The following is a 5,617-nucleotide window of genomic DNA, read 5'->3' on the forward strand; positions in this document are numbered from 1 at the left end:
GGAACCCTGCAGCCAGGAAAAGGAGTGGGGAGCTAGGGGACAGGGAGCGACATAGGGAAACTATACCATAGGAGAAATGCTTGTGATGGTCTCAGATCCAAGACACAGGCCCGCTAAAAAACAGATTTCATCAGATTATAGAATGTTCTCCCCTCACCCACACTTTACCACCACCATAATAGGGTGTTTAGTACAATAACAGTGGATTATAGTGCAAGATAGAGATATTTCTCTGGGAAGAATATTTAGAGAAGCCCAAAGTCGGGAGAGACGAAAGCAAGAATGCTAGAAGAATTTAAAGCCTCTGCCATGTACAGCTACATCAAACACAGATCCAGCCTGACTCCTAGCTATATTAATATAAATACTCATGGGACAGCCCTATTTATCTCAGTTCCTAATATCCAGTACAACCTGCCCAGCTCTTAATAAAAAAATTACAAGGCATGCCAAAAGGCAAGAAAAACTCAGTCTGAAGAGAAAAAGCGATCATTAGAATTAGACTCTGATATTAGAGATTGAAATGATCAGATGGAAATTAAAATAGCTACGATTAATATGCTAAGGGCTCTAACAGAAAAGAAGACAACATAAAATAACAGATGGGCAATGAAAGAGAAAAGGGGAAACTGTAAGAAAGAATCAAAAGGAAATGTTAACAGTCAAATGCACCAGAACAGAAATGAAGAATGGCTTTGATGAGTTCATCAGTGATTGGATGTGACTGAACAGAGAAATAGTGAACATAGGTCAATAGAAACTTCCTAAACTGAAATGCAAAGAGGAAAAAAAAAAAGAATGAAAAAACAGAATAGAACATCCAAGAACTGTGAGATCATTTCAAAGATGTAACATATGCATCACTGGAATACCAGAAGGAGAAGAAAGTAAGAACAGGCAGAAGAAATAGTTGAAGTAATATTGGTCACGAACTTTCCAAAGTTAATGACAGACACTGTACGGGCTTGAAAACTGCGCCACCCCAATTAATTTCCACGCAGAACCCCAGAATGTGACCTTACTTGAAAATAGGGTCTTTGTGGATGTAATTAGTTAAGAAGAAGTCATACTGGATTTGGGTGGGCCCTAAATCCAATGAATGACATAGACACACACAGAGGAAAGATAGCCATGTGAAGATAGAGGCAGAAATTGAAATGATGCAGCTACCAGCAAGGAACGCCAAGGATAGCCAGCAACCAGATGCTGGAAGAGGCAAATAAGGATTCTCTCCCCAGAGAAGTTTCAGAGGGAGCATGGCCCTGCTAACAGCTGCATTTCAGACTTCCAGCCTCCAGAACTGTGAGGGAATACATTTCTGTTGTTATCAATGGCTCAGTTTGTGATAGGTAATTTGTTATGGCAGCCCTGGAAAATTAATACAGTTACCAAACTACAATTTCAGGAAACACAGATAACACCAAGATGAATAAATACTTTTTAAAACCCCTATCTAGGCATACCATATTCAAACTGCAGAAAACCAAAGTCACAGAGAAAATCTTTTAGAAGAAGCCAGATGACAGGAAATAAGCCAGAAAAGCAAAGGTACGAGTTACAGTGGACTTATTAGAAACCAGAGAAGCAAGAGAGTGAAGTAAAAAATTTAAAGCATTGCAAGAATAAATTCCACCATCCTGGAATTCTATACCCAGCAAACTTTGTCCTTCAAAAGTGAAGAAGAAAGACTTCCTAAGACAAACAAAAACTGAAGATATTCATTCCTAGCAAACCCGACCTACAAAAAATATTAAAAGAAATTCTTCAAGCAGAAGGAAAATGAGAAAGGTCAGAAACTTGAGTCTACTATGTAAAGAAAGGAAGAGAATTAGAGAAGTAATAAAAGAAAGTAAAATAAAGTTTTTTAATTATCAAGTGATCTAAAAAAATAATAGTTTGTATGAAGAAATAATAGTATGTTATTAATGTTTTGGGTGATTATAGCAAATGGTTAAATTAAATGAATGGCAGCAATGTCACAAGGGACAGAAAGGAAGAACTGGGAATACTCTTCTGTAGGGAACCTTCACTACATTTGAAGTGCAATAGCATTATTTGAAGGCAGACGTAGATTATTTTAAAACTCATATCTTAAAATATAGGGAAAACCACAATTTTTAAAAAACAGTGTGATTTATACATGAAGAGAGAAGATAAAATGAAATCATATAAAATGCTCAGTTAAACCAGTAAATGCAGGAAAAGAAGCGGCAAAAAGAAATAAGAACTTCAATAAAGAGAAAATAGTTACAGATATGGCAGATATTAATCCAATTACAGTTGACTCTTGAACAGTGTGGGGGTTAGAGGCACTGTCCCCACATGCAGCTGAAATTTTGTGTATGACTTTTGACTGTGCAAAAACTTAACTACTAATAGCCTACTGTTGACTGGAATTCTTAACAATAACATAAAGAGTCTATTAACACATATTTTGTATTATATATATTATATACTGTATTCTTACAATAAAGTAAACTAAAGAAAAGAAAATATTATTAAGAAAATTTTAAGGAAGAAAAAATTTATTTACCAATCATTAGGTGGAAGTGGATCATCCTAAAGGTCGTCATCCTCATCATCTTCACGTTGAGTAGGCTAAGGAGGAGGAGGAAAATAAGGTAGCAGTCTTGCTGTCTCAGGGGTGGCAGACATGGAAGAAAATTTGTGTATAAGAGAAGCCAGGCGTGCAACTCGAAAGTGGACTTCTGGGTCAGGGCAGAGCCGGCTTTCACGTGGAGGCGGGGAAGTTTGGCCCACCGGAATGATCGCCAAGACACAGAAAGTAGACCTGGGCCCTGGGCTCCTAGAGAAGAAAAAGAAGAAAGTGGTCAAAGAACCAGGGACTCAATACTCAATTTTAAATAATGATGATATTTTGCCCATGTTTCTCCTATAAAAGCCACAGCCCCCTCTAAGAGTGGGTCCCCACAAAACTGCCACAATTGCTTTGATTATCCCATTTATGCTGGAGGTTACAAATTATTTTGTGTGAAAAGTCAGGTCTTAGTGATCACCTGAGATGCCTCTAGTGAAGAAAAAGAAGAAGAGAAAGGTGTCAGCACCCTTTGCGAGGAGCACGTAGAACCTGAGACCATGCTGCGTGCCAGATGGACAGAGAAGTCATCCAGCCCAAGGAAGCAGGTGCTTGGCCACTTGGAGTTCTTCAGTGGGAGAAGAAAAAGAAGTCACCTCTGGCCATGTCCCATGCCTCTGGGGTGAAAATCTCCCCAGACCCAGCCAGAGTGAGGAGGAAACCAGAGTTGGCAAGAAGCTCAAAAACATAAGAAGGAAAAAAAGGGGGCCCAGGACCCCACAGCTTTCTCAGTCCCGGACCCTTGGTTCTGCGAGGTCTGGGATGTTGTGGACACTTGCTCAGTGGGGAAAGAGGGTGGGGAATAGGTAGCCTTGGGGCAGAAGCGGAAGCAGAAGAGCCCCAGGGAACACAGTGGGAAGGTGAAGAAGAAAAAAAAAAATCCACCAGGAGGGAGACGCCCTTCCAGGCCACTCCAAGCCCTCCAGGTCCATGCCCTAGGAAACGAAGTAAAAAGAAGCCAGTCAAAGCGGAGGCTCCGGAATACATCCCCATAGGAGATGGCCCTAAGGCTCCTGCGAAGAAAAAGATGAAGTCCAAGAAGAAGGTAGAGCGTCAGTCATTGAGGAGCCGGCTCTGAAAAGGAAGAAAAAGAAGAAGAGGAAAGAGAGTGGGGTAGCAGGAGAACTTTGAAAGGAGGAAACAGACACGGACTTAGAAGTGGTGTTGGAAAAGAAAGGCAACATGGACGAGGCGCACATAGACCAGGTGAGACGAAGCACCTTGCAAGAAGAGACTGATCGCGAGTCAGGCAAAACGGAAGCTTCTGAAACCTGGGAGTAGACGGGAACCCAGTTTGGCCAATGGGATACTGCTGGTTCTGAAAACGAGGAACAGAAACTGAAATTTCTCAAACTTTTGGGTGGCTTCAAAAACCTGTCCCCTTCGATTAGCCCCCACCCCCACCCTCCGGCCCCATCCAGCCCGATTGCAAGGTCCAACATAGCCCTCAGCAAGAAGGTGGCCGACACCCTGCAGCAGAGCCTGCAGCGGGACTACGACCTGGCCATGAGCTGGAAGCACAGCCGCGCAGCCGGCCTCAGCTTCTCCACCACCCCCAGCTTCTCCACCACCCCCAACAAGATGTTTTATACTGACAGGAACGCTTCCAAGTCAGTCAAGCTGGAAGATTAAACTCTAGAGTTTCGTCCCCCTAAAACTGCCACAATTGTTTTGATTATCCCATTTATGCTAGCGGTTACAAATTATTTTGTGTGAAAAGTCAGATCTTGGTAATGACCTTGAACAACAGTAGGATATAAATAACTCCAATAAGCTTAGCGTTCCAATAATGGAACACTAGGCATAAGTGGGTTATTCAGTTGTGCAGATGAAAGCCATCTGACAGTTGGCTCACATTGAACACCTGTGGAGATTAAGGACAAGGACAACTATCTTGATAGGCTCGGATGAACTGTGGCTAGGCAGCTCACGTTTCGGGAGCCAGGAGAAGAAGTAAGAGGCTAAAACCTCTTGTTTTCTGTGTTAAAACATTCTGTCCCTGTCTGAGATATCAATGTGTACAGATAACCTTTGGTGAGTGTTTAGCAGGTGCTAGGCACATACTGGTGTTTTTCTTAATGTATTTAATTTTCATAATGATGAAATGGGTGCTATTATTATCCCCATCTTATAGATAGGCAACTGAGGTTCAGGGATAAAGTAATAAAATTGCCTGGGGTCACCCAAACACTAAAAAAGAGAGAGAGAGAGAGAAACCACACAGTTCAAACCTGTATTGTTCAAATGTCAACTGTATATCAATAATTCCTTAAATGTGAATCGTCTAAATACACCAATAAAAGACACTACTGTCATAGTGGATAATAACAAGATACAACTATATGTTATCTACAAGAAACCCACTTTAAACTTAAACACTCAGGTTAAGAGTAAAGGGATGGAAAAATATATAACATGCAAAAGTAATCAGAAGAAAGCTGGAGTAACTAAATTAATTTCAGACAAAGCCAACTCCAGAATGAGCAACATTATTAGGAATAAAAAGGGGTACCACATAAGGATAAAGGGAACAATTCTCCAAGAAGACAACAATCTTAAACATGTAAGCATTACCAAGAGCGTCAAAATACGTAAGACAAGACTAATAAAAATGAAAAGAGAACTAGACAAATCCATTGTTAGAGGTACAGACTTAACCATCCCCATGTCACTGTTATGGGTGGAGAATCCCTTTGATAGAGCCAGTGGGAAAAAAATCAAGGCTATAGATGACCTGAGCAGCATTATCAATCACCTTGATCTAATGACATCTATAGAATACTCCATCCAACAGCAGAATTTACTTCATCTCAAGCTTCTGAAGAACATTCACCAAGTTTTGAATGAATAAACACCACGTTTTGACCGTAAAACACACCTCAACAAATTTAAGAACATAAAGATTATACAAAATGTGTTCTCTGACCACAGTTTAATTAAAGTAGAAATCAATAGGAAAGATGTCTAGAAAAGTCCCAAATATTTGGAAATATAAATATTTAAAAAGCATACCTCTAAATA

The 5,617-nt window shown here is 40.4% G+C and overlaps 1 pseudogene; it reads left to right on the plus strand.

Annotated features, from left to right (window-relative positions):
• Positions 1-2,764: 2,764 nt before the first annotated feature.
• Positions 2,765-4,228, plus strand: LOC103218754 (lysine-rich nucleolar protein 1-like; annotated as a pseudogene).
• The last annotated feature ends 1,389 nt before the right edge of the window (positions 4,229-5,617 follow it).

Source organism: Chlorocebus sabaeus, chromosome 11 (genome assembly GCF_047675955.1).
Source record: "Chlorocebus sabaeus isolate Y175 chromosome 11, mChlSab1.0.hap1, whole genome shotgun sequence".
Classification (NCBI taxonomy): domain Eukaryota; kingdom Metazoa; phylum Chordata; class Mammalia; order Primates; family Cercopithecidae; genus Chlorocebus; species Chlorocebus sabaeus.